The following is a 25832-nucleotide window of genomic DNA, read 5'->3' as shown; positions in this document are numbered from 1 at the left end:
CCAGCCTGGGAGGCAGAACAAACCCACCCTGCCAAGAAGTCACTGTTAGCCTTATCATGCTCCATGGGTGTCAGGTCAGTGATAGCTGACAGACAACCCTTTAACCCAGAGATTTTCAAACTGTCCAAACCATCTCAGGATGCCCTTGGCCTGCCCACCACCTGTCTGCCTTCTTCCTTACACCCAGATCAGGAAATGGCACTGGCTGCCAGCTTCTCCTCTTGAGTCTCTGTGTTGCCCTTGTAGAATTCAGCAGGCAGGAAGGTGGGGAGAAATCTAGAATTAGCCAGGCTATCCTGTCACTGGCTCTGGCACCACCTACTGCTGGGCTCCTTGCCTTCTGCCCTACCAGTCCCAAAGGGCACTAGCCACCACTGGTCGCAAGACTCTTTATTGTTGTAAGGGGGTACTTGGGACTCACACTTAGCAGCTCACACTCAGGGAGGTGGAAGAGGAGGAAGGAGCTCCTTGCATTCTTCAGCAAGCCAGGTACCAGGCACTTTATGCCAGTTATTTGGAGTCAGTGGTAACTAGGTCTTTAGCAGCCCAGCTAAAGCAGAGCAAGCGTCCAACTGGACCAGGATCTAGTTTCTGCAAGTGGTCAGTCAGAGGCCCCTGGGGAGCCCACAAGCGAGACACAAGGGAAACAGACCAGCCCTCTGGCTCATCCCCACATCTCAGAATCCTCCTGGCAAGCCATTATTTTTATTTCTCTTCGCTTATAGCAGACAAAACATAATGTGCATTTTAAAAAGGGGACATTATTTCTGCCATAAAAGTAAGCAGCTGCACCGAAAACAATGATTTAAATTCCCTGCCACTTTGATTACTCCAGGAAGGAAGCAACATAAAAATCAATACCGGGAGTAAATATTTTATGTCCCTTACATGTGCTGAGAAAGAGCAAGCAAGTCGCTGGAGGATGGCAAATCTCCTTATAAATGCACGCCAGTGAGGGCGCTCCAATTAAAAGACTATGCATGGACTAACATTTCAGATTATGCATTTTTTAAATAAAAAAAAAGGTTACCCATTGGTACACAGGACAAATGAGCACAGGACAAGATCTTATTCCAAAACAGAAGTGGTTTTAAACTTTTTAAATTGGGCTTAGAGATGAAGTAGTAGCATGGAAAATAAGCAAAGTAACTGGATATTTGAAGAATGTTTCTCTAACCAGCTCTGACAGCTTAGGGGCTCACACAGACTTCTGCAGAGATGTTTTCATCATGTGCTGGGACTGCAACATGTACAAGGAGACCTGTGTGGGCAGGGGTTGCTACATGACTTACGTTCCACATGGGTGCTTCACCTGCAAATCGCAAGAGCAATGTGTAGACCTGCAATAAAGTGAATGCAGAAGCTCAGCACCAACATGGAAGCATTTGAGTAAAATGATCAATTAGATCCAATTTCTCTACCAATATTCAGGCATTCAGAGGACGGTGACCAGTGCATCTCAATGCCTGACTTTGCCTCCTTCAGTTCTTGAGGAATGCCCAGATCCCCACTCATACAGAAATATGTGGGCAGGGGTGGTCCGTGGGTGATTCTGACTCAAAACCGCCCATGGTCTCAGTGGCAAAGCATCCACTTCGATGCTGAAGGAGGACCCAGGCTCATTTTCTGGAAAGAGCTCCAGTTTAAAAGGATCATCTAGAAAGTGACAGGAAAGACATCTGCATGAGAACACAGGAAGCCGCCTTAGGCCAAATGCGGCCACTTGCCCAGCTGCCCATCGCTGACTAGCAGCACTGCTCCAGGGTCTTAGGCAGAAATGGGTCTTTCTCATCACCCCCTACCCACTCTAGAGATACAGCCAGGGACTTCTGTCATGTTCCCTCCCCAGAGGCCTCCTTTCCCTTTCTCCTTTAGAAGTTGGATCCAGATATTCTTGTCTCTCCCCACTCCAAAAAACCTCACAGGTTCTGCTTCTTCCATTCATCCAGTGCCCTGTGCCACTCCACATCAGGCAGAATATGCCCAGACCTGACACAAGGTGCCCTCTGATGAGTTCCAGGTGACATCTGCCCAGCAAGGGACCCTTGGAGCCCACAGAGTCCAACTAACATATTCCTCAAACCACTGGAAGGAGATGCTCTAAGAATCCCTTTATTTTATCCCCCCTGATGTGAATTTAAGATGTTAATAAGAAGAACAATGTTACACCCTGCCAGGACAAACCTAAAACTTTGTTGGCTTTCTTCTGTCTTTAATTGGGTGTGTGTGTGTGTGGAATGCATAACGTTCCATCATCTCTGGGATATTATTCTAAGCAAACAAATCAGTAACATTTTGGGTGTGTTTCCTTGAGTGGAGTATTTCATCCACTAAATGGGAAACAGATTGGGCTTTGTGCTCATAGTTGCAGTTTAGATCCCTCCCCTATTCTAATTTGTAGAGACTAATGATGAAGATGAAGATATAGAATGCAAAAGTGAACCAAAGTACTCCACCAAATAATGCCATGCAGTTTCTGACCAGTTTAATTTGATAAATGCAAAAAATTAAATGTGGGTGCCTGCTTTAGAGTGAGGAAGGAGGCATAAAGCATAAAGTGACATTTTGCAAAAGAATATGCAGGTAGTAAACAAAACAAAGCAAAACACCTCTCTCCTTTGCCTGAAAATGCAAAGACCAATAGACCAACCAATAGAAAAACCAACTGTTCTGTGAATTGGCTGGTCTTCAGTTTAGGATTTCATGCAAATGGAAACCCAACGTGCTTATCTACAAAACTTGGAAGATGTACAGCCCGGTCCCCTCTCTGCATATTTACTTCCAAGTTGGTCCAATTGTGTTCAGCTGGCTTCCTGCCAGGTAAACTTGCACGCAGCTACAGCCTTCGTTTTAATTCCTGCTACAACAACTGAAGCCAATGAAGTAAGACAGATGAAACTAGTTTAAATGGAAGGATTTCATGCTTTAACTAATACATGAACTGTAGCTAAGTTAGCTTTCTATTCCAGGGGGAGGGACAGAGTGCAGACCCCCTGGCTTTGCTGAAGGACGCAGTAGTATAGGGAGGGCCTACCTGAACTATTCCCATTCCAGCTGGTCACTCTAAGAACTGGTGCATGATTTTGCTTTCCCCCCCTCTTCCCTTCTGTGTTGTGTCTTTTAGATGGCAAGCCTACAGGCAGAGAGTGTCTTCTTTTTACTGATGGTCTGAGTGGGTCTGTGGCCCTTTTCTGCTGAAAAGTAGGGAAAAAAGGAATTAAAATATTTAAGCAGTCTTTGACTTTAAGCAAGTCTTGTTTGACTTCAAGCAAGCCAGTCAAGGTCCCAGGTTCAGCCCCTGATGGCACCTGCAGGCAGGACTGGGAGAGACCCCCGCCTGGAACCCTGGAGAGCCATCGCTCCCAGTCAGTGTGCACAATGCTGAGCTAGATGGAACAATAGTCTGACTTAGTAAAAGGCACCTTCCAGGCCTTAAGAGAAGTGCCACAGTTCAGCTGTGAATGCAGAAGGCCCCAGGTTCACTCTCCAGAGTCTAGAAGTACTGCTAGGAAAGGCCTGTGAGAATGCTGGGAGGCCTCTTTCATATTAGTTCTTATACAAAAAAGAAAAGGGGAGTCAGGCTGAGCCCTGGCCAAAAGCCTGGCGGAACAACTCCATCTTGCAGGCCCTGCGGAAATCCCGCACAGCCCTGATCTCTTCTGGCAGAGCGTTCCATCAGAATGGGGCCAGGGCCGAAAAGGCCCTGGCCCTGGTGGAGGCCAGCCTAATCTCTCTGAGGCCCGGGATCTCCAAGGTGTTATTATTTGCAGACCGTAAGGTCCTCCATGGGGCATACCAGGAGAGGTGGTCCCGTAGGTACGAGGGTTCTGGGCCATATAGGGCTTTAAAGGTTAAAACCAGCACCTTAAACCTGATCCTGTACCCCACCGGGAGCCAGTGCAGCTGGCATAGCACTGGGTGAATGTGATCTATCAGGGTCCATCAGCCTCCACGGGTGAGTCCAAATAGGCTCGCCAAATAAGCAGCAACTTGATGTACTTCAATTAGTCAGGCAAGACAAACCCAGTTAAGCATCAAATACTATCTAGCTAATTGACAGACTATTATATTACTTGTATAAAGAGACTCAACATGTCCAGTCAAACCCACAACCAGAATGCCAAACCAGGAGCTACATAAAGTTTGGCAACTGTGGGAAGGATCACCCAACATCTTTTATTGGCTACTACAAGTTGTTGTTGATGATTAAATTTGTATACCACCCTCATCCAAAGATCACAGGGCAGTTTACAACATATACATACAAAATGAGAACACAAAATGTGTTCTCACCCTGGCCACCAGGAGTATTGTGTATGTAGTTTTCACTCAGGTCCACGTCAGTTATTTTAGGCGGGAAACCCTGGGTTGTTGTTGCTACATTGTTGACAGCCGGCTGCCTATAAAAGCAGGCTGGCGGAGCTGTTTGCTGTTCAGTTTTCTGTTCCAGCTTACAAAATAAAGAGCTGCTTGGAGAAATCGCTGTGTCGTCTGCCATGTCTACCCACTATTTAACAAAATGCATAATAAAAAAAACAAAAATTGTTCAACAGTGGAGCAGAGGTGACGAGACTCTCCTTCCTTGGAGGTTTTTAAGCAGAGGTTGGATCAGTCTGCTAAGTCTTTGTTCTGGCCACCAACACCGCCAGACACTGGTGAACGCCACTACCTAGCCAGGATCAATGGAAAAGTCAAAGTAGAACCAGCTATCACCCCTCCTTCTAGATTTTTATACAACCTCACATTGCAACTTCATACACGCATATTGAGTAAAAGGGGTGGGGGTGGGGTGGAGTTAAAGTAACTGGAACCCTCCCTTCAGATGAGAGCTGTAGCCCCAAACATCAGGAGCATACCAAGTTGGTGAAGATTGAATCACTCACTCACTCATTATTTCTATGACCTTCAATGATAGGTATTCCTACAAACTTGCCCATCTACATCCAAGTGACCTCACACTTGTCATTAAGGCAGCCTAGCCGCCATATCAAAACTACATAAAGATCCAACATGGTCACGGCAGAGACAACAATAGTGTTCTTTGTATTCAAACCTAATTCCAGAGCCAGGGAGGCTAAAGGGGTGGACTCAGGGAGGTGCAAATAAAAAAGCAGAGCTATGGAAAGCCCAGACCTCTTGGGAAGGGGTAATCTACCAGCTCCTAAAGGTAAAGGTAAAGGTACCCCTGCCCGTACGGGCCAGTCTTGACAGACTCTGGGGTTGTGCGCCCATCTCACTCAAGAGGCCAGGGGCCAGCGCTGTCCGGAGACACTTCCGGGTCACGTGGCCAGCGTGACATCGCTGCTCTGGCGAGCCAGAGCCGCACACGGAAACGCCGTTTACCTTCCCGCTGGTAAGCGGTCCCTATTTATCTACTTGCACCCGGAGGTGCTTTCGAACTGCTAGGTTGGCAGGCGCTGGGACCGAGCAGCGGGAGCGCACCCCGCCGCAGGGATTCGAACCGCCGACCTTTCGATCGGCAAGTCCTAGGCGCTGAGGCTTTAACCCACAGCGCCACCAGCTCCTAGACATTGCTATTATCCAACATGCCCAATGGTGGAAGAGTCCCAAGGCAGTCAGGAGCAGGAGGCCCAGGCAGATTGACAGCTGCCTGCATACAGAGTGGCATCTCAAATGATCCTACAGACCATGTCAACTGGATCTATTAGCAGTTGAGTCAATAAGGAAGCGAAATTGAAAGCTGGAGAAATGTTTTGCTAAGCCCAGCAGGAAGTTAAGTTCCAGAAAGCTGAGAGAGGCAGGATTTCAGACAGATTTGCCTAGAAAGTCAACACTGTGAACAAAACAATTAAAAAACAAAAATGAGTTGGCTGTTTTAGGGGGCCACCAGCAGTGACCTTCCAAACACACAAGGCCAGTGTTAGAAATTCATATGTAAGCTACAGTAGGTGCCAAATGGCTCCTTAAACCAAGGTTACAGTCACCAAAACAGAATTGCCTTCTTTGGGCAAAGCGGCTCTAAAGTCTTTATTTTTCAAAGGATGAACTGGCTGGGATTGATTATCAGTTAAACATCCGGCTAGTTCAGATAACGGTCTTGAGCTAGATTAAGAGCTTTGAGAACTTAAAGAAGAAAAGTCACTTGATCCGGCGACAGTCCACATATATAGGCCTATTCCTACCTACTTTTCTTAATGGTGACACAGACCATTCATAACTTAATAATATTCTTCACAACTGTGAGCAGGGCAGTGGAGTGGGGTAAAGTGAACACAAGCCACAATGATTAAGTATAATGTTAAAACAAAAAAATTCCTTCCAGTAGCACCTTAAAGACCAACTAAGTTAGTTCTTGGTATGAGCTTTCGTGTGCATGCACACTTCTTCAGATACACTGAAACAGAAGTTGTTTAAGATTGGGTGGCTGTCTGTAGGCAATGAAAGGTCTTCCTCCCAGAGCTTGAGAAAGAGAACTGTCATTGTCCAGGAGAGGTTGCAGATCTCTGATGATGCGCATCATCAGAGATACGCATCATCAGAGATCTACAACCTCTCCTGGACAATGACAGTTCTCTTTCTCAAGCTCTGGGAGGAAGACCTTTCATTGCCTACAGACAGCCACCCAATCTTAAACAACTCCTAACCCACAATAATACTACAACCAGACTTAACACGGACACTGGCACCAGTGCCTGCAATAAACCCAGATGCCAACTTTGCTGCCACATACACCCGGACAACACCATTACTGGCCCCAACAACATCACACATACCATCTTGGGACTATTTAATTGCTCATCGTCTAACATTGTGTATGCCATCAAATGCCAACAGTGTCCTTCAGCTCTCTATATTGGACAAATAGGCCAAACCTTACGCCAAAGAATAAACGGACATAAATCTGACATCAGGAATCACAAGACAGAGAAACCAGTAGGAGAACACTTCAATCTCCCAGGACATTCTATACAAGATCTCAAAGTAGCTGTTTTACTACAAAGGAATTTCAGCAATAGACTGGAAAGAGAAGCTGCTGAATTGCAACTTATTACCAAACTTAAAACCATGGAGAGACCTGGTCTGAACAAAGACATTGGATTCTTATTTCATTATACATGACAAAGCCATTTTTCACCTTCTCACCCCTTGCTTTTTCCTGTAAGACCTATTGCAGTCGTTAAGAGTCGTCAACAGGCTCATCACAGCTATCTGCCAATCACCCATTCCTACCACCCTTCTGAGTAATACCCCTCCCCACCTTCTCGCTATATAGAAGGGTCTGGTAACTTCTGTTTCAGTGTATCTGAAGAAGTGTGCATGCACACGAAAGCTCATACCAAGAACTAACTTAGTTGGTCTTTAAGGTGCTACTGGAAGGAATTTTTTTGTTTTGACTATGGCAGACCAACACGGCTACCTATCTGTAAGTATAATGTTGTTCACTGTGCCTGCTCAGGCTGCACAGAAAAAGCATTTCAGTTCCTGAAATTCAGGTCAATTGTGCAGATAAAATATAACTGACAGAATTCTATAGGATGTGGTATTAGTGCATGAAAATAGTCCAGATTCAATTCTCCCCAGGCATGCACCTCCAGATGGTGGCGATGTCAGGTGCCACTCTTGCACCTGGGCATCTTCACTTGGTTGCAAGTGGTCGATAAGGTGCAAAATGTGCCTGGCGCATGTCTAATTTCAAACAAGGCTCAAGTGTTTTGTTACCCTCTGAACACTTGGCTGAGCAGCAGCACTCATAAAATGTAGAGAAAGGGCCATGCCTGGCTGCCAAAAGCAATGCTCCTTTGGATTGTAAAAAACAATCTTGGAATGCTGCACTGGCACCAACATTGGCATTGTCCGCAGAGCCAAACCTAGGACCTCTCATGGGCCTGATGCTTTTCTTACTGTAAATCTGCCTGTAGCAAAACTCACAAGAGCGCTGCCAGGGCCAGAAGAAGTCTATGTTTGGGTCTATGACAGCTTAATGAAGATCAGGCCTTGGTAGAATTAGTTCTTGCAAAAGGACTTCCATCTGATGGCTGGCAACTAGCCAGGAGAAGGGCTGAAGGTAGCTCCGCTCCTGGCGTAACTGAGGGTAGGGTGCAAGTCCTAGTCACACAATCATCCAGATGGGGCAGGGGAAAGGTAAGGGCCCTGCTGGCTGACCGCTGACCCCAATTTCAGCTAAAGGCCTGAAAGCCCTCAAACACGTACATCTCACTTGACCATAATGAAGGCCACCATGCGGCTTAGGAACAGCACAACAGGCAAGGCTCCTAGAAGGCCCAAGCACACGTATGAACACAGTGAGACTTTGCCTTAAAGGCTGAGAGGGAAGGCTGCAGTGTTTGGGATATTTCAGTTTAGAGAATAGGTGATATGACAAAAGCGTATAGAAATTTGCATGGCATGGAGAAAATGGGTAGAGGAAAGTTCTTCTCTTTCCTTCATAAGACTAGAACTCAAGGACAAGCAATGAAGGTGAATGATGGAAGGTTCTGGATAGGTAAAAGAAGGCACATCTTTGCACAGTGCATAGTTAATCTATGGAACTCACTCTCACAGCAGACAGTGATGGCCACCAACTTGGATGGCTTTAGAGGAGGAGAAGACAGATAGCAGCCATGAAGACTATGCTCCACCTCCACAGTGTGAGGCAGCAAGTGTTTCTAAATTCCAGCTGCTGGAAGCCGCAGAAGGGAAGAGTGTTCTAGTGCTTGCATCTTGCTTGCAGGCTTCCTACAGTGTGAGAAGAAGATGCATTACAAGACGGACCATTGATTGTGACTGACAGGAACTGGAGGTCAACAATATCTGGAGGGGCTCCATGTTGGCTGCCCTGATGGGGAAATAGCCTGACCTGCATATTGTAGAATGGAAAGAAGACAGCATGTTCACTGTTCGCTCAAGATAAGACACACAAACAAAAGGGAGCCAGGCGACATGCACCAGAGCTTATTCGGCAGGAGTCTGGCATTCCTAGAAAGAAAGCAAATTGCTCTGAGCAATTGATCAAGAAAAACTCATTTAGAATTCCTGTCTATAAAAAGGAGAACTTCATTTCAAAACGATCGCTTGCAGGCCTCACCATAAGCCTGAACATGAGAGCTGCACACCTTTTAGCTAATGCAAGGCAGCAGCTGCGTCCAATGCTGGGGCTGAAGACAGAATCAATACAAAGAGCAGAATTAGGCTGATAATGCAGCTCAATTTTTAACTTTTGACACACTCAGGGTTTGTTGTAAACAAAAATTTGCCCTTTTCCCTTATGGGGTATCCAAGAGCCCATAAAGAGTCCTTACATGGGTTCCCTATTGGTAGGAGAGAATAACAGAGGCCAACCAGAGAATATTGAGAAACAAAACAGCTCATAAGCTTGATCCTTATTGATTTGTTGCAACAGGGGGCTCCCCTCACCCGCAGGAGAGGAGGAGGAATCCAGAAAAATGGCGTGCAAGGCCTTATAAAGACGTTTGAAATTGCCACCCTGTAGATCAAGACCACCCCTCAGATACAGCATACCTACATCACAGAAAAGGCGGTCTAAACAGAAATTTGAATGTTGTTTTTCTCCTGTGGTTGTTTATCTCCTGTCTGGCAGGTTACTTGATTGGATTTCCTGGGGAGCCTGGCCAGTCTTTTGTAGTGATAAATACTTAGTTCCTGGGCCAGGTCACAGGCTCACACCCTATTCAAACACAGACATACCCTTAAGATAGGATTTGTGAAGGAAAAGACAATGGGGAGGCTTTCCCACTTTGACCTCGCAGAGAAAACATTTGCTCAGTTTAGGAATCAAAATGGTTTCAGGTTGGCCTTCCTGTACTGATCTATGTATGTGCTTGGTTGGTACACTTATGAACATTACCATATATCTAAGACTCAAAAATTCCTATCACACGTTCAAGGAACAAACAAACATATTCCAAAAGGCCATAATTTGAGCTACTCAAAATGCCCAAGGTTTCTTTGTTTTTTCTATTCAGTCTGGAAAATACCATCAAGCCCTGAGAATAAATGCTTTCATTTACAAATAAATACTAGGCCTCATTGCTTCACAGATAAATGATATCTGTGGTTGTTTGTACAGTGTGTACATCAGGAAGGAAATAATAGAATTGTACACTTGGAAGGGAGCGAAGGAGTCATCTAGTCCAACCCCCTGCAGTGCAGCAAAATAATTTCTGGGGTGCTTTAGTTTCTCTTTCCCAACCACAGTCTTCTAGGACACCAAATGTGCTCCCATTTCGGTTTTTGAACAGAAGTTACCTACATGGGCAGGGAAGGGGAGGTAAAAGAAGATGCTTTGTGAGAAGTATACTGCAGGGATATTCACCATTTCTGGATCCTGTCCACTGCTGCCAATTCCCACAACGTGCAGACAAGAAACCTATGGCTCTCCAAACATTGCTGGACTGCACCATCTCTGCCCTCTTTCTGGATTCAGGGATCTTTGACTTCCGTTTTGGGATCTGAAGTCGATTGACTGTCCAAGGGCAAAGGTGGTTATGATGGCTAAGGGCAGCTGAGGGGGCACAGATATCCCCCCCCCCCCGCATCAATCTCTTGAACAGAGAACAGCATGTTCAAGTCAAAACACAAAAATTGCAAATTACTTGCTTTTGAAACATGTGGATGGCCCATTTATGGGCTGTTCGGCTAGTTTAACTCTGCTGTTTTCTATGAGAAATCAGCAGCAACCTGTTTTTTAAAAAGCAAACTCTGCCTTGTTTCTCCAAGTGAGAAATTTCATCTCAGGAGAAGAAATCTGGCAGAGAGGGGTTGCACAAGCAGAGATAATTACATGCTCGCCATAAGCAAAACTATATAGCCTGGAAAGGCATCAAAACCTTAAACCCCAACATAGCATCCCCAGCATGCCTAGGAGACAAACAAGAGTTTCTAAAACAGGCGACAGTAGCTGACTATCGACGCAGTAATGGGCTCTGGACACCTAGTACTAATGATCTTCTCCATGTTTCAGTGTGGGAGCAAGAGCATAGCTCAAAATAGATGCTAATTTGGGAAGAGGGCTCTCTCAGAGGAGAGAGGAGATGCAGCGGGTGAAATGACACCTTTAGAGGAAAGAGGCTCTTTGGGTGGGTGGTTCCTGGGCCTGGGAGACAAGAGAGTTACCTCTTCTGGGTGGCATCACATCTTCGAAGCTTGGGGTACTCCTGGATGCTCTGTCATTGATGCCCCAGTGTCCCCTGAGGCTAGGTGGGCCTCTTAGCAGCTTTATCTGGTTCGTCAGCTCCAGACATTCCTGGATAGGGACAGCCTGACTAATCAAGCTTGTGTGTAGGAAACCTTGGTGCTGGGTTTCTGAGATGAGCTCTATGTGGGGCTGCCCTTGGGCTTGGCTTGGCAGCTCCAGCTGCTGCACAATGTGGCAGCCGGACCACTGATGGGGGAAGACTACTAGCTTGTCTACGGTACTCTTTTACCCAAAGAAGAAGAAGAGTTTGGATTTTATATCCCACTTTATCACTACCCTAAGGAGTCTCAAAGCGGCTAACAATCTCCCTTCCCTTTCTCCCGGCATGCCATGTTTTGCATTTATTTATTATTTCATTTATTTCATAAAATGTATACAGTGGTACCTTGGATTAATAACTTAATTTGTTCTGGAGGTCCGTTCTTAACATGAAACTGTTCTTAACCTGAGGTACCACTTTAGATAATTGGGCTGGGCCTCCTGCCCCTGCCGCCGTGTGATTTCTGTTCTCATCCTGAAGCAAAGTTCTTAACCCGAGGTACTATTTCTGGGTTAGTGGAGTCTGTAATCTGAAGTGCCTGTAACCTGAGGTACCACTGTATACCGCTTCATTCTAAAAAGCCTCAAAGGAGTTTATAAAAATGGGGGGAAAGATAAAATTATGAATAAAAACATTTTAACAACAATAATCTAAATAAAGCATTCAAAAATTAAGATCATCAATAAACCATTAGCAGATTAAAACATTCATCAGCTTTCTAGATTCCTGGATAGGCTTGTCTTAATGACAAAGTTTTTATCAGGTGCTGAAAGAATACAGCAAAGTTGCCTGCCTGATGTCTATAGGCAGGGAGTTCCAAAGGGTAGGTTCCTGTCACAGTAAAAGATCAATTTCTAACAGATTCAGAACGGTTATTATGTGGCAGCTGTAACAGTGCCAGTTCCGCAGATCAAAGTGTTTGAGAAGGTATATATGGGGTAAGGCAATCTCACAGGTAAACTGGTCCCAAGTTGTTCAGGGCTTTATATGCTAATAGTAACACCTTGTAAGGGACGTGGGTGGCGCTGTGGGTAAAACCTCAGCGCCTAGGACTTGCGGATCGCATGGTCAGCGGTTCGAATCCTCGTGGTGGGGTGCGCTCCCATTGCTCAGTCCCAGCGCCTGCCCACCTAGCAGTTCGAAAGCACCCCTGGATGCAAGCAGATAAATAGGGACCGCTTTAAAGCAGGAAGGTAAACAGCGTTTCCGTGTGCTGCTCTGGTGCCGGTTCGCCGGAGCAGCTTCGTCGCGCTGGCCACATGACCCGGAAGTGTCTGCGAACAGCGCTGGCTCCCGGCCTCTAGAGTGAGATGAGCGCACAACCCTAGAGTCTGTCAAGACTGGCCCATACGGGCAGGGGTACCTTTACCTTTTTAGTAACACCTTGAACTTGGCCCAGTAGCAAATCAGGAACCTGTGCAAATCTCTGAGCAAAGGTGTTATAGGCTGTCAAGGCCTCACTCCTGTCAGCAACTGTGTTGCAGCATTCCACACTAACTGCAGCTTCCAGGTCAAGCACAAGGGAAGCCCCACATAGAGCATGCTGCAATAATCCAGTCCTGGGGGAAAAGTAAGCATGTTTAAATAGCCAATCTCCCACTTGGCCACACTTCCAAGTCACACAGGGCTCCTGCTCCTCTGTTCTGGCTCAAGGGCAAACCAAGGGCAGAGACAATATTTTTATGCTGACTTATTCACTTTCCTGCCTTTTAACGTTTGGCCCAGTTTTGGAAGGGGGCGAATTGAAAGTGTGCAAACAGGGCTTCTTGCTACACCAGTTCCTTGCTTGTTCACAGGGAAGGATTCGACTCCCCTTGCAGGATGGGGGTGAGCTGAGCTCCAGGAGGGCAGCTGGACAAGAGGGGCTGTCTCCTAGAGCTACTGGCCTCTCTCTGCCAAACAAAGCCCTGAGCTGCTGCGTGTAGGTGGCTGGGATGAGTCATCTCCCTTGCAGGCCATATTTACACGCTAATAGGAGATGGGTTTGGTCCCAAGAGGTGTCTTTTGCTAAGCAGCAGAGCTGTAATTTAGTGACTGGAAGACAGCATTCCCAGTCACTGATTTAACCACATGCCAAAGGGACTAACAATGGGACAGAATTCTCCTGGAAATATTTCTGCATTCCATCAGACATTCAGCAACCTTTAGCTAGGCTTTTTATTGTGCTGGGGGGACCACAAACTCAGATGGGTGCAGGAGATTGAACCCATCAGTGGAAGAAGTCAGGGCAGAGAGGTCAGTGATGATGATGATGATGATGATGATGATGATGTATTTATTTGTAACCTGCCTCCCCCCCCCCCCCCATGTATCAGTGATTATTTGTCAAGATGACTCTGTGGAGCCTCCACCCTCATTAGTAGTCTACCTCCAAGTACCCTCTGTAGAGAGCCACAAGAGGAGTTGGCATTCATGTCCTGATTATGGGCTCTTCCAGAGACATCCAGCTGACCGCTGGAAGATGGAGGAGGAGGAAGACCTCAGGTCTGACCCAACAGGGCTCTTTTGTCAAGCATTTTTCAATCAACCCTTCTCCAACCTGGTGCCTGTGCTTGCTGGGGCCAATCAAAACATCTGGAGGGCATCAGGTTGGGGGGGGGCTGTTTTAATGCTAATGCTGTTAGTGTGGCTGTTATTTTTTAAAAAAAATGTTTTTGAATTACTATTCATAAAATTATGATATTTAATGTTTATTGTTGCTCATAAATCATCTCACAAGGGACATGGGTTGTGCTGTGGGTTAAACCACAGAGCCTAGGACTTGCCGATCAGAAGGTCGGCGGTTCAAATCCCCGCGATGGGGTGGAGCTCCCGTTGCTCAGTCCCTGCTCCTGCCAACCTAGCAGTTTGAAAGCACGTCAAAGTGCAAGTAGATAAATAGGTGAGAAGGTAAACAGCGTTTCCATGTGCTGCTCTGGTTCACCAGAAGTGGCTTAGTCATGCTGGCCACATGACCCAGAAGCTGTACGCCGGCTCCCTCGGCCAATAAAACGAGATGAGCGCTGCAACCCCAGAGTCGGTCACGGCTGGACCTAATGGTCAGGGGTCCCTTTACCTTTAAGTCATCTCACAACTTTCAAAAAAGTATGAAAATTGGGACAGGATTTTTAAAAGAGTAAAATCAACTCAATTAAGATTAACTGCAACCTATTTGTGTTGCATTAACATTGTCATTTAAAAAAACAACATTGACACATAATCACAGCAAGTTGTCCAGAGACAATTCCAAACAAATTCCATGTTGGTATCCTGGGAATATCCTGCTTCAGCATCCCTCAGAATGGAACCCTTCTATTCTCTGCAATTGGATGGGGAGCCAGATGTCACCAAGGGCCATTTCATAAAGCAGGTATATTCTGCGTGGGCTCCTGGAAGCTAATTACACACACACACACACACACACACACACACTCAGATGAATTTAAAGATGAGCATTGATTCCCATTCCAGAACAATGGACACCTTCTTCACACCCCTGCTGTGCTGTCCAGTGATGTACCAACAAAAATCCACCTACACACACAGCTGACAACTGTCTCTCCAAGATCCCCTTCCTCACAGAGAACATATAAACCTACGTCTGGGCTGCAGCACTTCAAACTGCAGTCAGGTGGGCACAAAATGAAATGCTTCTCCCTCGGAAAAATGTTCCTACACATAGCCTTCTGACTATGGCATGAAGTGGAGAGGTGCAGTTCAGAACACCTCTCCATCTAGTTTTACCATGTGAAGGAAGCATGGCTGCGCACACATCTGGGAGCATTTCACCCTGTGAGCTCCAGTGTTATTTTTTGAAGTGTCGATCATGATAGAGTTCAAAGCCACACTTCAAGGAGACTCCACAGTCCACCCCTCCAAAATGAGCCCCCAATGCAGGCAGTTGCCTTGATACCCCCCTTATACCCATTCTAAAGATGAGCAAAGCTGAGGAGGGCATAACACCCAGTTTATTATGATCAGCATGCCTTTGCAGTGCTATGCATAGAGTCACCTGGGAGAAAGTTCCACTGAGCTTAGCGGTGTTTCCTCCGCTTTGACAAAACATCTTCAGCCAGCTGAAATGTAAATCATTTCCTTTCCCCTCCACTGTCACCTGGAGGTAGCCATTCCTTCAAGGCACCTGCTGTCCCTGAACTGTGCCAGCTGGTCAATACTGGAACAACTGTTTAGAAATCGGTGCCTGAGTTTTTATTTTCCTCTTCCCTCCCTGTCCCTTTCCCCTTGTGTGTCATGTTCTTTTTTTAATAGAGCCTAAGACTGCAGGTAGGGACTGTCTTATTCTGATTGTATATAAGCCAATCTGGCAGCCTTATGGGGACAAATTCTCCAAATAAATGAATAAAACAAAATATATACACCCACTTTGATCAGCAAAACTGGCACTTTTCCAGGTGGCATATAATACCCATTCCATATTTTTAATAATTCAATCTTTCAGTGTGGCAGCACATGCACTTTGGAACTCCCTGCCTATTGATATCAGGCAGGCAACTTCACTGTACTCTTTTTGACACCTGCTAACAGCATTTTTGTTTAGATTAGCCTACCCAAATATTTAGAAAGTTGATGTGGGTTTTAATATATTTTTAGTCTATTATTTTATCTTTCGAAAAGTCTGAAATTACTGTTAATTCTTCTTACTGCTAATTTTATTGTTCTATCATTTTTGGTAAACCGCTTTGAGGTTGTTGGTGTTTTGTTTTTGTTTCTTTACAATCAAGCAGTTTATATATTTTATGACATAAATAAATTAAATATAGTTAAAGAGTAGGAAGCTGGCGGATTGGTGTCTTTGTGGTTTGTATGAAATGCAAATTGACTAAGACCCCCCCCCCTTTTTTTAACTGAATGGGCCATTCAGCTATTGTACACACACACACACACACACACACACACACACACACAGTTTCACTCAGGACTTAATTGCCTAATTATCATGCAGCTCATCAGACTTTGGTGACACAGTATCTTACTGCAGCTATGGAATTTCCAAGTAATCAGTCCATTAGCACCTACCTCTTATAAGAAGCTCAGGCGAGCATCAGGAATCCAAAAGGAGCAAAACAACAGAACAGCATCCTAGGCTTTTGTAAGACCCCTTCAGAAGATTTCCCAGCCATCTATTCCATCAGTTACTTCTGGTGCAGCGCTGCCTCCCCCAGATCAAGTTGCTTTGCTTGCATGCTATAAGCCCACAGGTCTTCAGCAGCTTTGGGTAGCCAATCTGACAATAACATTCATTTATATTTTGTAGCATTCGTGGATATATTCTCCACAGTGTTAAGGAAGCTCCACTGGGTGCCCTTTTCCCTCTGCAAAGTGTGATTCCTGGAGCTGCCAAAGTAGATTTAGCTGCTGTACTACAGTACGCTGGGGCAGCTCTCAGGTTGCAATGCTATTTATGTCTGTTCAGTAATGCAGGCGCTCGCTTCAGCCCTTACGCTAAGTGTGCAATCTTGGAGGGAAGAGATGACCGGAACTCCACCCAGGCCTACTTGTCCAAGGCCTGCTCACACCTAGATATGTTGCACATACATTGCTCAGACTGTTTCTTTACTGAGCTCACGTTATCGCTGCGTGTGGACTCATAACATTCACATGCAAAGCTAAACCGGAGCCTTTGGTTACACAACCATGTTTCACAAAGAACAATAAGCGCATGCCTACCAGCCGGGTCCTTTGAACGGTATCTGCCTGCAATTGTGGATTCAGTTCAGTCACCTGCTGCAGACACAATCACTTCCTTGACACAGACAGACAGCATGGTGTAGCAGTTAGCGTGCGGGACTAGGACTTGAGATACCAGGGTTCAAATCTCTACTCAGCCATAAAGCTCCCTGGATGTGACCTTGTCACTGCCTCTCAGTGTAACCTACCTCACAAGGTTGCTGCGAGGATTAAATGAGGAGAACTGTGTGTGCCACCTTGAACTCCTTGGAGGGGAAAAAAATAGTGCTATAGGTACTTTGGGGTGGGGGTGGGGTCAGTCTGGATGATACCTGTGGGTCATTTCCAAACTTGTGAGATTAGAATCCATGAGAGGAAACAGTTCAGACTAGTCTCTTTGGAAGACAAGGGCCTCAACCAGCCAGTTAAGTGCTCTTAATAGCTTCTCAAGGAGTGAGCTAGGCTGTCTAGGGGCAACTATGTGATGGTTCTCTCCCAGGAAGAGGGAGCGCATTTTGGCCACCTCCTCCCCTGGCTGGATGCCACACCACCCTAGGAGGGAGAGCAACAGGCCAAGGGTGCCTGTGTGAGAAAGAGTTTGGCTCATGCTGGAAGATGGAGAGACAGAGGCTTGTCTTGCTCTGTGCTGAACCCAAGAGCTGCGACTCGGGGCTTCCCAGGACAGGGCAACACCATCTGCTGGACTGTTAATGTGAAGCCAAGATCTTTTGAAGGGTTAGCGCTGTCAGCCCCTCACAGGGGTGGGGGAAATTGAGGTTTTGTTTATCTGCTGGTTAGTGGGTGGAAGTTCTGCTTTATTGTTAGAATATTGTTAATCTTTGCGACTGTTTATGGGGTTGGTGTATTGTTTCTCCGTAAGTTCTATGATATACCAAATGTTAATGTATTATATTATCCTCCTTCTTTCCTTCCTGTTATTTATGTGCATATATATTTCTTTAATGGAAGTCGCTTGGAGACTAGTAAGTTTAATAAATGATGGTGATGATGATAATGATGATGTGCTATTTGATTTCATTTCACCATTAAAAGGCTTTAAACAGATGAAACTGAGAATGGTGATTCAGGCCAAGCCACTGACTCTGCCCACAGCACTGCCCCCCCTGCCCCCTCCACCTGCATGGTCTTCCAATGCGCATGAATTACCTGGAGAGGAGAACTCCGTACACACTGCGTGATTCGTCTTCCCTGCAACCTGAACCCTGGGGGTGCCAGAAAGCCTCTATGCAGAGGGCTCCTCTCTTTCCGATACACCCGCAGAACGTGAAGATGTCACAGAGGCCCCTTCACACAACTAAAATGTGTGAGGGGACCTGCTGTCATGCTGAAGCGTGGCGTAGTGGCAGCTGCTGGATGAAGGTACCACAGGAACAAAAAGGGAAAAGCCCAACCAGGAAAAGCCATCCTGGTGCATTGCGTTATAGAACGTTCAGTCCTGAAATCAAAGAAAGGTGGATGGATATAGGACCAGTCAAGAAGCAGAGTCTGCCAAGGCTTGTTTCAAAAAAGGGGGTCTCCCAGAATAACTTGACTGCAGCTGGAAATAAACTTGTACAGAGACAGCCAGGAATAAATAGGATTCTGTCTGGTAGGAAAGGCATCAGCCCAGTGGAGCGAGCCTCATCCCGCATGAAGCAGCAGCCATAATAGTGGTTGGGTTGCAGAGGAGCCCTGTTTGATCACCAGGCTGGGCTACCTGCTGACCAGGTGGGACATGGCTGGCCACTCTAGGGTGGCTACATGTCCTGCTTTCCTGAGGACAGCCCTCTATTTGCTTTCAACGCCCATTTTTAACAGTCATTTATTGGTGATTTTAACATTTTATTTTTTTAAATTTGTAAGCCGCCGAGAGGTTTTATTACAAACAGTATATGAATTTTGTTAAATAAAAATAAAAATGTCCAAGCACAAGTCAAGATGGCCTTCCCCTCCTTTGGGTCACCAACCTTTGATCAGGAGAAAATTCTGCCTCTGCACATTCCTTATCACAGTCTAGCCTTTGCCAGCCCAGTTGGACTACAACTCCCATCAGCCGCAGCCAACACAGCCATATGGTGCTGAGGCCACCATAGCTAACAGCCACAAACCACCTGTCTAATCAAGTACCGTACTACAAAATGTGGTCTTCTCAGCCTGACACAGCCAGGAGGAGAACCAAAGACCGTGTATCCTCACGGTGCTGGAGAAATGCCCAGCAAGTGAGCCTCATGAAAAATGCCTGTCAAAGACTATCTCCCTCCAGGTTCCCAGGCTGGCTTCTTCCTCCATCTTCTCTCTGCACAACTGCCTTTCACCTTCTGAGAACGAGGCGTGGAAGGGGCCCCCCGAAGGACTGCGCCAGAAAAGAGGAAGGATGGGAGAGGATATCAGAAGGATTGCTCCCTTTGAGCCAACTTTATTGGGATGACAACAGAGGCCTAAAAGCAAAGGCCTCGTGCCAAGGAGGAGAAAAACGATGATAAGCCAAGAGATCCGGATACAGGATGATTGAGAAACCCCTCTCAGAAAAGCACAGAGACCCCACAAAGAGAAGCATGACAATCTATACCACCATCAGAAAAGTGGAAGCAGGCACTTCTTATCTACAACTACGTTATCATCTACACCCAAAGATTCTGCTTGTTTGGATCAAGGAGTAATTTGGGCAGCGAAGCTGCACTCAACCCAGCTGCCTGACCAAATCTCCGCTGGCCTCTTTCAGCTTATTTTGCATCCAAGTGTGATGTCAGCTTGGCTTACTCCAGAGAGTAAAAATTATATCACTTTAAGATCGTCTGTCAGTTTGCAATACTGTTTGCAGCAGACTGTCTGGCAGCCCAGGAAACAAAGAAAATTCCCTCAAAGTGAAGATGCGACCTAAGAGCACGTAGGAAGGTGCAGCTCTTAAGTTTGCTTTTTGTTAGGAGGTACGTCTGCATTATATCCACAAAGCAGAAGTGCAATACAGTGGAACCTCAGGATGCGAACGGGATCCATTCCGGAGCCCCATTCGCATCCTGAACAGAGCGTAAGACGCCACTGCGCACCCGCAGGTCGCGTTTTGCCGCCTCCACGTGTGCGCGTGACGTCATTTTGACAGTCTCCGCATGCACGAGCGGCGAAACCCAGAAGTAACGTGCTCCGTTACTTCTGGGTCACCATGGAGCACAACCCTAAAATACTTATCCTGAAGCATATTTTTCCCGAGGTATGACTGTACAGGAGTAGCGGAAAATCGAAATTTGAAAAATGCAAGGAAAAGGTTTATACACACATGGAGAGTAATTGTAGACAAACACAGTTTCCTATGAGACCCAGACTTCAACTGCCCCATTCCGCCCCTTCAGAACCCATCCTTGGTAAGTCACAAAGACGAAGAATGAAAACACTTGCTTAACTGTTGTAATTGTTGTAAACCATGAAGTATAGAAGTATAGAACAGTATAGAACAGTATAGAAGAACAACAACAAGAAGAAGCTCCCTAAAAGCAACTTTGGGCTGGATCCAACACTTTCATTCTTTTCTAACATCATTTTCATACAATTCACGAATTTAAAGCAATGTTAGGCATTAGACAGGCACCAGGCACATTTGTGACTGGCGCTGGTCCAACTGACATCTCCATCTGGCTGGCCCCTCCAGCTTTCTTAAGCAGGTCAGCAAAAGAGCTTATTTATTGCATTTATATCCCACATTTTCTCCAAGGAGCACATGATTCATCCCCACCTCAGTTACCCTGTGAGGTAGGTTAAGAGGCTGTGACTGGCCCAAGGTCACCCAGTGAGGTTCATGACTCTGGGTACTTGAACCCTGGTCGTCCAGGTCCTAGTCTGACACTCTAACCACTACACCACACTGCCTTCCTAGAGTACTTCTGCTATGGAGCAAAATGAAGTAGTATGAATGAAGTAGAGAAATAAATATGAGGAAAGCAAAATGTCACTTAGAGAAAAGGATCTGAAATATTTCCCTGGAAGCTTGTTTTTTTTTATTCTGGATTGTTTTATTTGATGTATTAACGTGTTGTAAATCACTTTGAGATTTTTTCTTCAACATATCAAGCAGCATAGAAATTAAATTAATAGAAAAAGAAATAAATGTCATTTTAAACAACAACGGGGCCTAGCCATTCTGTTGTGGCAACCATAACCTAGGTGTAGGCGCCATTTGGCAATTAATTCATTTATCTGAGTTTCTAGCACTGACTTAAAGAAAACTCTGTAGTACACTTTTAAAAAATGTTTATAATTGCTGGCTTTTCTAAGTAAAGTCATTTATCATTATGTCAAATTACCTGTGATGCTGGAAGGACTTCCTACAGATACGTGCAAAACAAAAATCTCACAAACAGATTGTTCAATGACACAATGAACAAAGAATCTCTAATTAGGCAGACACAGCTAGTTACTTGAAATATTTAGGAAAGTTGAGGGCTTCTTAGATCTCCATTTCCCATTCACCTTTGCCCAGATTTCCCCAGTTTTGCTTTTCTTGGAGTCTTCCCCAATCTACAAATCCTTCATTTGACCTTTATCATTCTCCTCCACCCCCTTCCATAGACCCCCCCCCCAAAATCAGCTGCCATCTTTGGCCCTTGCCTGTTTTCTCCTTCCTGCTTCAAGCAGGCAAGAGGCTCAGCGCATGAGACAGAACCCCAAAGCATCCTGGGAATTGTAGTTCATTAAGAGTGTTCAGAGTTGTTAGGAAACCCCTCTTCCCCCTCAAAGAGCTACAATCCCCAAAGTTCCCGGGGAACAGGAAGTCTTACCATTCTTAATGAACTACAGTTCCCAGGGTGCTTTTGGAGGAAGCCAGCTTCAAATGCATAGTGCAGATGGGGCCTCTGCCACCTCTGCTTGCACCTAAACAGAAGTGGAGTAGAATCTCTCTGTGACGTTAACACATGAGAGTGCTGGAGGTGAAATAGTTAAACAAGTTACCCTATCAGAACCCAGGGGGTGGAGTCAGAGGCACTATAAAACCAGCTCTGGGAGGAGTTTTTTGGGAGTTGGGTGGTTGGTTGGAGTGGGAGTGAATTGGGAGAGAGTCTGGGGGCAGGTTGAGTTAGTGTAGAGAAATAAGCTGAGTCAGGAACAGTTAGGAGCTAGGAAGACAAGTGAATATCTGAGAGGTGGTTTAGAGACTGAGAGCAGGTAGAGGAAGTTATAGGTCTGGATAGGCACCCCATGATTGTAATTGACTGATACCATTCATGAAACCACACGCTTGTTAAACTGCAATAAATAAACATAGGTTTATGTTCCAATTTAACCCTGACTGGACTCAGTATTGTACCAGGTAGGGCCTGGGTGGTGGCAGCGAGAAATAAAGTGGTGACACAGGGATCAACAGATGGTGAAACGTCCGGGGACCCTGTGTGATCGCCACACTCTCCAAGAAGGATCAATATCAGCCTGGTAGGAGGCCATTGCAGAGGCTCCCACACTCTACACAGACAGACTATTGTTGACGGCTGGACAATGGCGAAGACCCCTTATTGTTATCCTGACGTCAGCCCAAGTGCAGCCTTCCGGAATCCCAACAATGTGATCTTTCTTTCCCATTTCCGTAATTCCAGATGCACAGCCAAGTGTCAAAGATGGCTTTGTGCATTGTCTGTCTTTAAAAAGTAATTTTTAAAGAGGAAATTTGAGAAGAGCATTTCCGACATGCATATTTTCCTGAGAATGCAACAAAATAGAATGGCAGTGCAGGGAAAAACCATGACGCTTTTAAGTCAGACCCTGGAAGATAAGAAAAGGCCAGGCCAGGCCTATAGCCAGCCAGCAGCAGGAGGAGGACAAATCGTGAGCCCCCATCCTGTATGAAGCGTGGCCTGGAAATCTATATGAATGAGCCTTCCCCAACCTGGTGCCCTCCAGATGTTGTTGAACCACAACTCCCGTCTAGGCCTGGGCAATATATCAATATATCACCCAGGACTGGTATGAGGGGCAGACCGTGATGACAGTTTCACTCAGCAGCATATCAATGCCAGTGCCAAGGGAGAAACAAGCTGCAGCCGGGCGCTCCTTGGCAAGGCTCCGCTGTGGGCAGCTTGTTTCTCCCTTGGCGCTGGTAGCAGAGGGACTCAGAAGGCGGCGGTTTCACCAGCGATATAGCGCTGAGTGAAACCGCCATCGTCTGCCCTCATACCGGCAGAGGGAGAAAGAAGCTGCACTGTATACAGCTTGTTCCTCCCTTTGCCTCTTTAAATGGCTTGGCTGAGGAGCGTGCCGTTGCCCTGGCCTCAGCCAAGCAGTTTTACAGAGCCCCCAAACCGCCACTGGCTTGCATGAACCAGCGGCAGGGTAGGGACTCCGTCAAGGTGCTCCTTCTCCCCAGCTGAGCTGGCCCTGATCTGGCTCCTGCTTGCACACCAGCAGCATCAGGATTGGGGCTGCTCAGCTCCTTCATACTTCTCCCTTGAGCAAGGCAGCAGCAGTTCCTTCTCAAGGGAGAAGTTTAAAGGATCCCCCACGTTGCTTCTGGTTCACACAAACCGGCAGTGAGCTGTGGGCTCCATTAAACTCCACCCTTTCTGCCAAGGCAGCTGTGGCTGAGGAAGGCCCGTGCCCCTGCCTCCAGGGCCTGGCATGGGGGTCGCGCTTAGCCAGGCGGTGTAACGGCTGCACCAGCAACGTCAGGCAGCCCTGCTTGCAGATCTTGCTCCAGGAGGGTGGGCTGAGTCTTTCCTCCCGGGGTGAACGACCCACATGGACGAAGGTGATGCCTGGTCTGTCTTTGGCGAATGGGGGGGGGGCGAGCGAACAAGGTAGCTCACCTGCCACCTGTGCCTGTGAAGGGAGCCCCGGCATTTTTGCTGCTCGCAAATGAGTGCCAGGGACACTGAGGTCAGGCAACTGAGCAGCAGGCTCGGGCCAGCTGCATTGGCCCCAGCCTGCGAGGTGCTGGGTGAAAGTGCCTCCAGCAGTGAGAGATGAGGCAGTTTCACCCCACGCCTTGTCAGCCAATGCACCTTGTTTCAACATCGCGGTTTATCGCCAAACCACGATGTCCTACTGCCATCCTCTCTAAACACTGGCCATGCTGGCTGAAGCTGATGGATTCTAACTTCAGGGCTGACCTGCCCATGAGGAAGCCACCTGGGGCAGTGGAACACCAAGGGTATTCTTGGGGGTTCCCTGGAGGGTTCCCCATTTGTGTTTTTTTTAAAATATATTTTGTTAGGATTTTTAAACATAAATGCAAAGATAAAGAACAGTATAACATATGTCATAACATACTTTCTTAACATCTTTGGACTCCCTCACACCTCCCGCTCCCATTTGCATCATTGTCAATTCTTGCCCGCAATTTATCATCTTGTTTACACTCTTGTGTCAGATTCATTTAAATATAATCCATTAATTCTCCAATAAGTTTATAATTTTTCCTCAAACTTACTTACCATCTTAATTCCATCTAGTTTAGTGGTGCACAATTATTTATGATCTAGCATCCTTTCTTAACATTCAACCAAATTACAGTGTTTTTTTAGATAAATCTTGAATTTCTTCCAATCTTCTTCGACCCTCTCCTCTCCCAGGTCTCGGATTCTGCCAGTCATCTCGGCTAGTTCCATATAGTCCATCAGTTGCATCTGCCACTCTTCCAGTGTGGGTAGATCTTGAGTTTTCCAATTCTTAGCGATGAGTATCCTTGCTGCCGTTGTTGCATACATGAAAAATGTTCGGTCCTTCTTTAACACCTTCTGGCCGACAATGCCCAAAAGGAAGGCCTCTGGTTTCTTGGTGAAGGTATACTTAAATACCTTTTTCAGCTCATTATATATCATTTCCCAGAAGGCCTTCACCCTAGGGCAGGTCCACCAGAGGTGAAAGAATGTTCCTTCATTTTCTTTACATTTCCAACATTTATTATCAGACAAATGGTATATCTTGGCAAGTTTAACTGGGGTCATGTACCATCTATATATCATTTTCATTACATTTTCCTTCAAAGCATTACATGCAGTGAAGTTCAACCCAGTGGTCCACAACCTTTCCCAGTCCTCAAACATGATATTATACCCAATGTCCTGTGCCCACTTTATCATAGCTGATTTAACCATTTCATCTTGTGTGTTCCATTTTAACAGCAAGTTATACATTCTTGAAAGTACCTTAGTCTTTGGTTCTAACAATTCTGTTTCCAACTTCGATTTCTCCACCTGGAACCCTAACTTTTTGTCGTTTTTAAAGACTTCTTTAATCTGAGCATAATGTAACCAGTCTCTCACTTTATCCTTCATTTTCTCCAAACTCTGCAATTTCCAATTGTCTCCATCTTTTTCTAGTATTTCCCAATATTTTGGCCATTTGGCCTCCATATTGGGTCTTTTTCGGGCCTTAGCTTCCAGAGGTGAAAGCCACCTTGGAGTTTTGTTTTCCAATAAGTCTTTGTATTTTGTCCAGACATTAAACACTGCTTTCCTGACAATATGGTTCTTAAAGGCCTTATTGATCTTAACCTTGTCATACCATAAGTATGCATGCCAACCAAAAGCATTGTTAAAACCTTCCAGGTCCAGTACATCAGTGTCTGGAGGGTTCCCCATTTGGTGCCCCCCCCGCTCCCCTGCATCTAGCCAGTCTATGACAGGCTGGATGCCAGTAGTGGGCAGGGGTGAGGCCCTTGGTGCATGGGACCAGAGTGAAAAGGGGGAACCCCCGTTTCCACTCTGCCATTAGCTTATTCCCCTCCCCTTTTCCCTCCCCCACCCAACAGGGAGTTGGGGGAGGGACAGCCCACCCTCGCTAGAGGTCTCAACTGACAGCTTGCAGAGGGCTTCCAATATCAGGTGCCAACCCCTGCTGCGCAACTAATTTGTTGGTGAACAGCAAAATTTCTCACCTGGCACCCCTGAAATTGGTTAGAAGGAGCAGCTGAACTTGAAGCAGAGACTTGTCCCTCAAATGCCCATGTCATATTTCACTGTGATCTCT

At 46.1% G+C, this 25832-nt stretch overlaps 1 protein-coding gene across 6 annotated transcripts in view; it reads right to left on the bottom strand.

Annotated features, from left to right (window-relative positions):
* TLN2 (talin 2) overlaps positions 1–25832 on the bottom strand; it is a 182862-nt gene that overhangs the window by 131611 nt on the left and 25419 nt on the right. Inside the window, exon 1 of one of the 6 annotated variants that reach the window (XM_083712371.1) lies at positions 16233–16550. The exons of 4 other annotated variants lie outside the window; for them this stretch is intronic. The gene's annotated coding sequence lies outside the window, so the exon portion shown is untranslated. Of the gene's footprint in view, positions 1–3034; positions 3052–16232; positions 16551–25832 lie in introns of those variants that run through there. One more of the 6 variants, XM_083712374.1, reaches the window with a different exon arrangement.

The sequence above is a fragment of the Podarcis gaigeae genome, assembly GCF_964106915.1.
Source record: "Podarcis gaigeae genome assembly, chromosome: 14".
Taxonomy (NCBI): Eukaryota; Metazoa; Chordata; class Lepidosauria; order Squamata; family Lacertidae; genus Podarcis; species Podarcis gaigeae.
The sequence above is the reverse complement of the archived record's forward strand: the minus strand, read 5'-3'. Positions and strand labels throughout refer to the sequence as shown.